At 34.5% G+C, this 13,128-nt stretch overlaps 1 pseudogene; it reads right to left on the bottom strand.

Moving 5' to 3' along the window:
- Window positions 1–1,724: 1,724 nt before the first annotated feature.
- Window positions 1,725–12,704, bottom strand: LOC107951894 (coatomer subunit beta'-2-like; annotated as a pseudogene).
- Window positions 12,705–13,128: the final 424 nt, after the last annotated feature.

Genomic DNA, 13,128 nt, shown 5'->3' with positions numbered 1-13,128 from the left:
TCTTCTTTCTTATTAAAGACTCTATAAATGGAGATGTATCAAGCTTTTGGGTTCCATTGGTTCCACATCTAAATGAGAATGTCTTACCTTTACTTTTATATTATGCATACCAATTGTTCAATGAAATGTTTATTTAGTTGTTAAGATTTATCATGTGCTAAATCATTTTGTTGGTTGATTGATGAGTTGGTTGTATAACACCCGTAACCTGTCTTTGTTGTCGAATTAGGGTTATGAAGTATTACGACAATTAACGAATTCAACAACAATATAAAACAATTCATAAATAAACATAAATACCAAATATCCATGACCAATCATTATTCATTATTTATAACCAATACTAGTGTCATCAAGCTTTTCATCTATGCACTTATGATGCCACTACAAAAGAGTGACATCAATTAAATACAATGAAATAGATATTACCTTAGTATCATCATCCTCGATGCTCACAACACAGAAGTATTGTGTCATTCCCCACAAAAAGTTGTCTACGTCCCTCGTAGACCATGTCCCCTTAAACTCTTTCGGCTCAGAGATATCAATCTTATGTTTGGTTGTCATAGCTAACACCTTATTACCCACAATTGCTTTGCATAGAACAAACTCCTCGAGTTGTTCTACCTATTTCTTCAAAGCCTTCACCATGGCTACGAGAGCACTATCCCTATAAGTTAGCTTATCCACAATGGAGCTAATAGCCTTCAACATCTTTTCCATAGTAGCGTTGAAAGTGTCTTACATCTACTCCTTGAGCTCATCTCCTACATAGTCCAACTTTACAATGCAAACCTCAACCACCTTAAGGCTTTCCTCCACACCACCCATGGATTCCTCAAGCTTAGCGACCTTGTCATATATTGCCAACAACATATCCCTCAAATTTGCTTTCTTGAACCTCCCATGGGTTTCTAGTGAGATATCTTAACTATTTGATTGATTTTACATCTCATCTAAACACTTTAATGGACCTAACTTTGATACCAACTATCACGGATTTATATTGTAGCTTAGCAAACCGCGCACCTTAGGTAGTGAATTCGCTTCAAATTTGCCTACATCAATTTGTATCGTAAAAAATCTAGTATCTCAAAAAGGATTCTCTAAAACGCTGATGCTAAAAACCAACGAAGAGAAACAAGCAAGGGAACAAGTATAAAACACAAGAAAGTTTTTAGAGTATTACACAATTGAGTGATCACAAATAAGATGGGAAAGGCCTCTATACAGATCAAATTACATTAAATCCAAATTCAAACCTATCTACAAAATAAAGTTCTAAAGAATTTAAACTCTCAATAATTTTATGTTCAAAATTACAAAATTAATCTGGTAATTACAATTTATTACAGTATTTTATTGGAGCACTAAACTTTAAGTAGATAGTCTTTCCACAATGTTCCAAAACTGAGCCAATCTTCGTGGGTTAAATAAGTCAAATATCCTAGAATAATTACCTTAGAGTATTCCTCGATTCACGAACCTTTGTGTGCGGGCCACAAGACTCAGCAAGTTTCCTATTGTTTGTGGACAACATTAGGGCTTTTCTTGGTGAAACTCTCAAAATAATAAAAAAGAGCCCATCGTTTGTTCTTTTATTTATCTTTTTTAAATCTGGTCTTAGATATATCATTTGTAGACAAAAATTTCTGCAATTTTATGTTCCAATATCATGTTTAAAGCTAATGTTGCTCAAGTTAAAACACAATGGCACAGCTAACTGCAACTGCAAGAGCATGAAAAGTCATTTCTTTTAATAGATATATGTTTAGATTACAAGTTTCATTTGGAGGAGAGACTGCAAATGTAATCCCAAAAAAGATTACAGCCTCAAAAGGGAGAATCAAATTAGCATCTAAGATTTAAAACAATAAAAGTGGACTGAATTGGGTAAAATCATCACTAATTCTCAGTTTTCTTTCTACATATCAAAGTGGCACTCGCCTCAAAAAAACAATTGTGATAATGCCTCCAAAGAATATGCTAAAAGTTAAGAGAAAGTAATAAAATTGTCAGCACTTGTATGTTCAAACAATGCGCTTGACAGATCCAAATCACCGGGAATGCAAAGATAAATCGGTCCCTCAGTAAAATCTTTCTAGCTTCTAATTCAAAATCTGCTGTAGTTCAATAATAACAAGTTAAGAACAGTAATAATGACACGAGTATGAGAAATCCAAGGAGATAAGAGATTCGCTCTAAAGGTTGTGATGTGTATTTTAACCCATATGACTGATACTGCTTTCTCCTTTAAAGATAAATAATGATTATAATAATGGTTTCTCACCTTAAAATCCGAGCTGAATGGCGCCCAGATTAAATGGCTTCCTGGAACCTAGTGATCTGTTGTAAGAACTACCAACAGTGAGAAATATGAGAAAACAGGAATCGGGGAATGACATATAATAAAAGAACTATCAAAAACACCAAAAGGAAAATAACAAAATTTAAGACATTAATGTTGCGTGATACGGAGTGGAAACAACATTATCATTTTGATGATAGAATACAATAGATTGATACACAAACACAAATTAGATAAGAACTTTCACAAAGAACAAAGATATGAGAGATGAGCAGCCCATAGATGTGCATCATAATAGTCAATATTAATAGGCAAATTTTGAGAAAAAAAAAAGTGAATGAGAAAAAAAGAAACTACTAGTAATATCATAATTTAAACAAAAGTCGATCGTGTATTTAGCACCCATTAAAAAACACGTACCTAATTCCAAAGACTCAAGAGAGAAACAAGTTTGGAAAACTCTTCAGGATTTAGCTGGCAGTAGGTGTTATGAATAGTGCTTGTGATTAATGAAATCACAAAAATGAAGTCAGAGAAGCTCAAAAGCGAAAGGGGTTAAAGATGGCATCGTAGAAACAGTTCATCACCAGAGACAAAAGTTTCGGTTTTACACTGCATCAACCAATTGCTTTTGGGTTCACAGGGCTCCTCCTTTATTCGTACCCCACTCTTCTTCAGGCTCGTTACTATTAACAAGTACTGCACCGTCACTAGATGCATCCACAACAACAGCCTCCTCTTGGCTACCACTATCTCCATTTTGTTCTGCAGCCTGAAAGGCAGAAAAATGAAGGAAAAAAGACGGTAAATTCCAAAACCAGAGTCATCAACCACTCCAGGAGTTCCAATATTTTTCTGTGCTGCTGGCTTAAGAGAAAACAGATAATAAAGGTCATATACCACATGATTAAGGTCACCATTTTCATGAGCCTCCACAAGTGTCAGCCATGATCTATCAGCATGTTTCAAATAGTCTGCCGCAGGAGGATAAACACCCCTACCGAGCAATTGAGAGTTGAAAGCATAACCTTGTGAGACAGGAAAATAGGATGTGTCGACCACAGCTTTGAAATCAAAGCAGGTGGTACCAAAAATTGTAGAGCAACCAAAAAGGCCAAACAATCAAATCTAAAAATGAATTATCCAAAGAGATCATCCTAGAGTGGTAACCAAAAAAAAAAATGAAATCATATTTGATAAAATTGCATAGCAAATTTCATAAAAGAATTTGCATAGTAAATAGGTAACAAATACCATATAACAATAAATAACAGAAAGGAATTCTGTTCGATACCTTTTCTCTCGCACTCTAGTTTCAACATCAAGAGCAACTTTCCAATTCTCAAACATGCCTGGATACTCTTGAGGATTGGCCAAAGATTCAGCAGCTTTTGGGTTAACCTGCAAATGATGCAAGCTTTACATCAAATCATTTTGCAATCTATACCATTAATCAAACTTAACCAGAAACACAAGTAATAGATTTTGAGCATGATTACAGTAAACATGAAAGTCCAACAGATTCATGTTGCAATGGTAGAAAGAGTTAAATATCGTGACACTTGGAGTAGGAAAGAATATATATTAAAATGCTCCACCAACAAGGACTTATTAAATGAAAAAGATTCCCATTAAAGATTCCATCACTACTTTAATGATGCAATGTTTGAAAAAAACACACAAAAAAAAGGATAAGACTGTTTCCTTAGCTTTCAGATGTAAAAGCTCTAAGCACATTTTCAAGCAATTTGTTTCCAGCAAAATATCAAGATTTTATATCATAATATCAATCATCAATTTGAACAAAAGGGCAAAAAGTCAAACTATACTAGCATACATCTGGGATGACAATGATAGTAAGGGCAATGTTGAGACACAATCAAGACTCATGAACGATAAGCTTAGAATGGAAGAATAGAAGATGAAGGATGAAATTTTTTTTATTTATTGGTTATAGAAAAGAAATATTTTGAATGTTGCAAAAGTACGAGGAAAATCAAACATGTCAAAATGGAACTCGCCATGAACAGTGTACCAAAACACGCCAGAGATTTAAATATTGGCTACTAACCTTGTTGAGGTCTTTTCTCCAAATAGTCACTATCCCTGAAACCTTGCTTGGAAGATAAGATCGTGCCATAAGAGCTGCCTCAGGTATCCGATTGCTGAAAAAGGAATACTTAAAATATATCTATGCCTAGTAAATGGCAGTCTACAATTTTAGGTATTTCATGATGAATTACCTTTCCACCAAAAGTTGGAGGCAGTCCTCCAAATTTACCCAGCATGAATAAACAAAGGAAAGCAACATTGTTCTTCCCTTGCTCTTTAGAAAGGGACGCTAGCCTTGATATTCCTTCAGCATCTCCCAAAGAGGAATAAAGCAGCAATAAACCACTCAGGTCTACCGCATGTTTCATGCATTCCTCAGCCATTGCAAGTTGCAATGACAAGTTTAGCATGATTAATAGAACTAATTCAAGTACAAGCAGGGAAATCATAGTCCAAAATTAACAATTCATGTGTCGTGTATGTCTATTGAGCAAACTTTAAGAGGAACAACTAGTGCATGTAGTAAACTCAAAAACCAGACAAGAAATCTGCAACATACACATCTGACATTAAGGTTACGTTTCCCATTGAGGTTGAGAAGTGCTTTTCAACCCAAATCATAATTTCAAGCCAAAAGCAATGGAAAACAAGGAGCTTTTCTAACAAAACCATGTTTTTAAATTGGGTTTTTAACCCAAGCCAAAAAGCCAAAATTTTAAGCTTTTGCAAAAGTGCTTTTGCCTAAAATTACTTTTTATCTTCATTAAATAAGTCCAACATATCTTCTAATTTACAACATCAAGCTAAGAAGGAAGGACATTGTATCTACTCAAAAGCACTTTGTTACAGAAATGGTAAACATGGTCAAACTTTTCAAAAGCACTTTTCAACCTCAATGGAAAACTGGCCCTAAATCAAGAGCAAACGCCTTAAGCATTTTCAAATGGTGATTTGCAGCCACATCATGACAACATGACACAAAAGAAAGGTAATGGGAGAATAAGAATGAGAATCATAACAGAGTGAAGTGGCATTGAAACAAATTATGAAAATCAGAAAATATGCAACACCTTTCCAGTTGACATAGCCAATTCTCCCAACTGCTTCCATTTAGACTCGCTCTGAGCTTCTGTGGCTATTTCCTGGACAAAAGAGTATGTGTCCCTTATAGTATAGAAAATTTGTTAAAGGCACAATTAAAGCTTAAACAAAATAAAATATATCACTCAAAGATTCAAGCAAACAACTCTTACCTTAGCAATCTCTAGTTTATCAAGCTGCATAGCAAGATCAAATCTGTAATCAGGGTCAGTAGCAACTTCTAGAGCATCCTCTATCATACCTCGTGATTCCAGGAAATGAGCCACACTATAAGTAAGGAAACCAATGATTAAATCCAAAATTATTTCAATAACCAGAACATAAATACACAGAAATTGAACATAATAAAATTTTAAAATAAATAACATTCAGAGGGAAGGAATACCCAAAAGTAAAGAGACTAGCCTTTGAGTGCTATGGAGATACGTTAAATTTAGAATTCTAAGTTTCTCAACACGTGGAGATATGAAATCAAGAACCAAATACTCAAATGAAGGAAAAGAAAAGGAAAGGAGATATGAATTCTACAATCACAACCCAATTTGGAACAGTTGCAAGAATACTGGTAGGTGGAAACATGACCAACAATCTTCTTTGATATCGGAAGGAAAATATTTTAAGGCATACATACCTATTATGGTGTTCCTTAGGAATTGAAGGTAATATTTCATTGGCCCTTTCAAAGTCTCCTCGCATCACAAGGGTCTTGTACTCAATCAGGCTGAGAAGTAATGTATAACCCATAACACTAGACAATATGAAACAGATGAGGGTAAACTGCCATTAATACTGCCTATACAAAGCAAAACCTAATGTGCATTTTGACATAAAATTAGCAATCACTAGCATACTTAAACTCTCTGTCTATCAAATATACCCGACTTTGGCTTGCAAGATATCCCAACAAGTACATGGGACGATCCAAATGAAACATTGTGGTCACCTAAAACCATTAGATAATCAACCTCCAAAAACCAATGCATCTAACTTATAAAACACTTTCAAGCCAAGAATAAGCAGAACACGGATACCTCTCCACCAACACAGTAATTAAGTCTCCATGAAGTGCTGTTGTAAATGAAACAGTCCCCAACCCATATGCCAGTCCTGACACGTTCATTGGTTTCATGAAGAAGTTCAAATGAATCCTCAACCCCTTGTTCATCAACTTGTCTTCCACTATCTAAGTAAGATTGAACCACATCCCGCCGCAACAAGAAAAATATCATCAAATTCATTTCTGCAAACTGTAAGAAATCAAGCATTTAACAAAGAAAGAGTCCACTCTGCAAAAGGTTTTGCAGATCTAAGAAGCAGATTACACTAAGGAGACTTACATTGTATTTAAGGATATAGAAAGATGTATCGCTGGCAATTGCCACCAAATCACCACTATCAGCCCAGTATAGATTCTGACATTTTTAGTAATGTAAATAAAAATAACATTTAGAATGCAAGGTAGCCAAGGAGAAGTAATGGGGCTCATATTATTATTTTAGCTTACTTTCACAGTAACATCAATTCGACGAATCATCCTGCATTCAGCCCAATCGTAAAAACAAATAAAATCACTGGAGCACATTGCCAGTAAAGTGCCTCCAAAAATATGCTCTGCAGAGAAGGTCAGCTGGACGGTCCTCTTTTCCTGAAAATGATAAATATCCGTCAATACCATAACATTGTAAAATGACACTTTAACTTAGCATCATATAGAATCCCTTAAAAGATATGAAACTACAATAGTACGCATAATAAGTTACTAACACGAATTCATCACCATAAACACCTAAAGAATAGCTAGTCAATTTGTTCAAAGGGGAAAAAGAAAATCTCAAAAATTGAAACCCCTTTTCCCTACCCAAAATTTTATTAATCCTATTAAACCCAGCTCCCTAGCTGCAACAGATCTGTTGCTTATAACATATCTTTCAACATCTGAAAACAAAGTGTGCATGCATAAAGACTTTTTTATATGAAGAAAAATAATACCTTTGAAGATAAGAAACCATCTAAATGACAAACTAGCAAAAACCTGGAAATTTTTGCTGAAAATCTTAATCTTAGATGTGCTCTCTCTAGCAGCATACTCTCCATCAGGTGACCAAATGAATTCCAATGCTGAACCAAATGACCTATTTCTCCAAGCCAAAGCTGTATATATGATATACTCACCATCTCCACAGACAACAACAAACCTTCCATTTGGGTTATGCTTTAAGCTCTGAGAAAAACAAGATAGTGCAAAAGGTCAAAAGGTTATACACAAATACAAACATAAACACAACTTACAAAAGAAAAGGGAAAAAGAATCAACATATTTTAGGAGAGACCCGTAATCTTATACACAAATTCACTTGAAAGAGGCTCAAAAGCATCAACTTACTTGAGGGTATAGATCACAAGTCCCCAATTCCTTAACAGCCAAGGGCAACCTTTCTCCATCAGTAACCTAAAAACCACAGCAAAAAAGCTTGCATCATTACCTTAAGGTGAAAAATCCAATATTGAGAATCATGCCATGAATGCAGAAAGAGAAATAGTTTTTTTTACGACAGAATACACTACCTCAATATTTGTCCCTACACTCTTAATATTCACAGTTTGAATTTCATTGTGCTTAGCCCATATGATTTTTCCACTGTCGTCCATACTTGATACAGGTACTTCACGACCAATTTTCACCATAATAGTTCCTTCGTCATACCCAAGCACAATCCTGTATGATAGAAGCAGCATATTGGTTTTAGCCGTAGCTTAGTAAGAACTTAAATCAGAAATATAAATAAAGGTGTTCATGGGTCGGTCTGGGCATATACCCAGCCCAAAATATGGGCCCCATTTTCTACACAAGCATGTCCATATTTGTAAATTGGTAACGCAAGTCCGTTTAAACTCACCCATACTATCTTTTCTGAAAACAATTTAAATAACTTATTATTTCTTATTTAATCTTTAGTAATTTTTTTTCTTTATCCAGTGCTTGAACATGGACAACTTAATATACTTTTTAATGTTTAAACTACAACTTTACATATTTAATCTTTATATAACATAACATAACATAATATATAAATAAAATAATAAGTTACATAACTAGAAACGGGCCAAGCTCGGGCCTTGAGTGATGGAGTGAAGTCCCAGATCATCATTTTAACAAGCCTTATTTTTTTGCCCAAGTTCCAGGTCTAATATTTTTATCAAAGTCCTCCCCAATATTAGGCAGGTAGTCTAGCTCTTGATTAGGCCTAATCATTAATTTGCTTGCAAAAAGAAACCTACAACTAAAGAAGTAGCTCATGCATCCTAAAAGAATGGCAATTTTAATCCATTTCTCTCATTCTTTGAACAAAACAGACATACTCTAAACTAAATGAAATACAGTGTAATAGCATTTAATGACCAAAAATTATTATAAGACTTAAATAAAAATAAACAACCCGGAAAAAGTTGAAACCGGAAAAATAAATGAACACAATTGTTGCATCATTTAACCAACGGATAGTACCTCCTTGAACCTTTCATAGATCCAAGTGCCCAAACTCTTTCAAGGCCATAATTCAGTGTATTTTCAAGCCTGAAAACAAATGAGTGTTAAAAAGTCAAAATGCTGAAGAATTCAAATATATCATTGCATACATCAAAGATTATTAAGATCAAAATTGGTACACACCTTACATAATCTTTTATTCTTTTTTCTTTAAATAAAGAAGTTATATGAGCAGTCTTTCTTAAAAGTGTAGGATATGGGTAATTTTTATGTAGAAATCGGTATTTTCTTGGGAAAGATAGTGTTTTATTAAAAATTATAAATCAAAATTTTGATTTTTTATTAATATATTACTTCAATTTTGGTAATTTTATCGAACTGAGCCGATGTCACTTAACTCGAGAAACCAAACTCAATCCAAAATATTACTCATGGTATAGATATTAATGTGACACACCAACATGGCTCCAGACCATAAATTTCTACATCTATCTCAAGATGCTTGAGCCAACATTTTTACAATAAAAAAGCACTCACACTTTACCAACACAAGACCAAGACAAGAAGTTGAGAAATGAAGGGCAAACTTGAGTTTTTATGAAGAAAAGAACATATAATATCAGCCTCACAACAAAACAAATGGGCACTGAAACTTGAAAGGGGTATTTTCTATCTGAAGAATTACCTATAAGTGGTAGCATGCCAGATACGAACTGTCCCGTCCTCAGAACCAGTAATGATAATTGGAAGTTCAGGATGGAAACAAACTGCAGAAACATTGTGTGTGTGACCTTCCAATGTCTGAACACAACTCTTGGTTTGGTAGTCCCATACCTACATCCAGGGAATTTATGTGTGAATAGTTCCTCAATACTTATTTATGATCAAAAGATAGCAGGATATGAATAGTAGGGCAAACCTTAGCAGTGTTATCATCAGAACCGGTGATTAGATAGGGCTTATCACCACCACTAATGTAATCAACACAATTTACACCTTTCTGATGGGCATCCAAAGTAAAGTTTGGATCGGGGGAGCCAAGATTCCAAATCTAGAAATTCACATTGCCCAGGCAAATTTAGCATGGTTACGCCAAAATGTAGTAACATGAAAAGTTACAAAGAGAAAGCTTGTTTATACCTTTATGGTACGGTCTAGAGATGCACTGGCAAAAGTGTTAGTGTCTTTGGGATTAAAAGTCACTTGCATAACATAATGAGAGTGGCCCTCAAATATCTGAGTACACGCCCAACCCTTCTCCCAGTCCCAGAGTTTTATGAGCGTATCATCAGATGATGACAATATATATGGAAGAGTAGGATGGACAACCACACATCTAATGTAATCAGTATGTGCCTCAAAAACTTTGACCTTATCCATAGTGTTGTAATTAGATAAACAAATAAACATGTCATCGGCTCCAGCAACAACCCATTGTTTGCGAGCAACAAACTTGGCCGACCTAACTGCAGACGAAAGATGTTGACTTCAGAGAATGGTAATGACTTCATCAAGATGAAAATAGAAGGAAAAAAAAAAGAGCAGTATGATCAAACCAAGATAAGTGCATCACAGAAAGAGATGAAAAAGTACCTGGCAACTCAGTGACCTCAAACGACTTAACCATGGTCTGTGCAACAGGATAGTTATGGTTAACAGTAAACAATAAGTGAAGATCCAAACAATTCAATTCAACATATCATGACTTCAAAAGTTCAAAAATAAGATCTAATACTACTTGAATCACATGTTAAGCACTTAAAATCTTATACAAATCAAATACCATCAAACTACTAGCAATTTCCATAGCCCTATATCATGGAATAACTATGTCAAAATGCAAGTGGAAAATGCATTCTTCGTGATAGAAACAAAAAGAAAAAAGAAAAGATCCACAGTTAATGCCAAGCCATATGCATGGCAGAGTTTTATGATAACAGTTGATGCATATACTATAGCACTTATAGACATCTAAGTAATCATAAAATAGAACTAGATGGAAACTAAATAGACTAAAGATTGAGTTAAGGATCACTATATGTAGTGCATTCAATTAAATTTTGAAATAGAAACAGTAACAATGGAGTCCAAAGTAATGGTTAAGAAGTTTGTAGAAGTGATATGTTTCATCAATGAGGCTCAGACTTCAACTCCTACGGAAGACTCAAAGTGATCCGTTTCATCAAAGAATTAAATGAATGGAGAGGTACTAGAAGATGTTTTACAATTCACAACTGTAAGATACTACCAGTACCAAGTCAAAAAGTCACAATAACATAATGTTTATGATGTTCATTGATGAATGGCAGATGACAATACATCGACAAGATGGGTCAGACTGAAATGAAGATAACAGATGATAATAAAAGAATTGCTGGAATAAGAAAGGAAATCACTCCTATTAAAGACAAAGTGAAATCAAGTAATCCTTTGTTTTATTTCAGATAAGCAGAAAAGGTCTCAGGTTACTCTGATATAAAAAAAACTTTCCATCCAAGCAGAGAGGTAGAGGTAACTATTTTTTTTTTCTTGGAGGGCAGGGGGTTCACTTTTTTTGGTGCAATAGCTAAGATATCTTGCCCTTTTGCTAACAAGATACCTAAGAATGAAATACCTCTGCATCTTGCAAATGAATCAAGCCTTGCACCAAGCAGAACGGACTAGTCTGGATTAAAGCTTACTTAAGCTAATCTAGTTTCAAAAGGGAAATAATAGTATAAATATTTCAACATATTTTCACATAGAATTAAGCACCCCAGGAAGTTAACCATGATGGTGGGTACAATGCTTTGAAGAATAACAGAGAGATTCTTTTCATCACTTCTTTAAAAGATCATATAGGAAAAAGTGTTAAAAGAAGTATAATAGAACAGCCATTTAACTCAACTTAGACATGAATTATAACAATAAATATATCCACTTGTTCTCCCATTCTTCAGTATTCAGGCATTTCACCAACAGGGAACACAGCAGAACTTCTAGTTTTGACAGCCAATAATACAACCAATAAAACTCCCATACCTGTGACTGGTAGTTCCAGATACACAGAGTTCCAGAATACAAACTTGCTAGAATCCTGCAATAACAATTACAACAGATCACATTTAGCCTTCAATGATCAAATTCAAATATAAACGGGAAACTGAAAAAAAAAGGGGTAGAAATTACCATGGTTCTGTTGGATGGAGATCTACGGATTTTACTCTCTCTGATCTTTGAGAAAGTTTCCTCTGATGCAAACATCATAATTAACAATATTACTCACAATTTGACAAACACTCGTACCAGAATAACAAGATCTAATCGACACGTCAAATTAACAAATACCTTAATTTTAAGTCTGAATGGCTGTTCAACAAAAACAAAAACAAAAAAACAAAAACCAACAAATTAGTCAAAAGACTTAAAACCAAACAATACACCTTAAGCCAAACTCATTCAGTAAGACGGGGATGAAATGAAAATTCAAAATTGCCGCATTCATATCCAAAGACTCGAAGAAAGAAAACAGGGAAAAGAAAAAGAGAATCACGCGCCAGATGCCGACTACATTCAAATCCGTACTCTCCCGCTCTGCTGCAAACAAGTTGACGGTGACAAAAGAACAGCAACGTTCCAAAGCCAGTAAAACTCGAATCAAAGGCAATGCCAAAAACTTCCACTTACCGATTCCATAAATTAAACAGGATTGAGAATAGAGTGAATATGAAAGGAGATGGAGATGCACTGCGCAATAAGAAAAAGATCAATGTACAAAGCCCAATTTTGTACCCAAATAAATATAACTTATCTACCCAATTAAAATTCAATACAACTTCAGCCCAAAACATTAATCCAACCAAAAAAAAAAGAAAAAAAAAAAAACCCTAATCCCACCTACTCCACTACTCTTATTGGCCACCCACCTTAGCCACCTACTCCACCACCCTTATTGGCCAACCACCTTAGCCACTTAAACCACCCCAACCACTCCACTTGCTTACAAAAATTTATTTGTAAAATTTAGCTATAAAAGTCATTCAAGACTATGTTAGAAGGGGGTTATTTTTGTTTTTTGAAAAGGCAAGTTTTTTAAGATTAATAAAAAATCAAAGCAAAAAAGGTTTCTTTTGTCTATTCTTATTTTAAGTTCTTTGTTTATTTATTATTTTTCTTTCAATTTTATTTTGTTTTTTTTATA

Source organism: Gossypium hirsutum, chromosome A02, assembly GCF_007990345.1.
Source record: "Gossypium hirsutum isolate 1008001.06 chromosome A02, Gossypium_hirsutum_v2.1, whole genome shotgun sequence".
NCBI classification, from domain to species: domain Eukaryota; kingdom Viridiplantae; phylum Streptophyta; class Magnoliopsida; order Malvales; family Malvaceae; genus Gossypium; species Gossypium hirsutum.
This window is presented reverse-complemented; position numbering and strand designations above follow the sequence as displayed.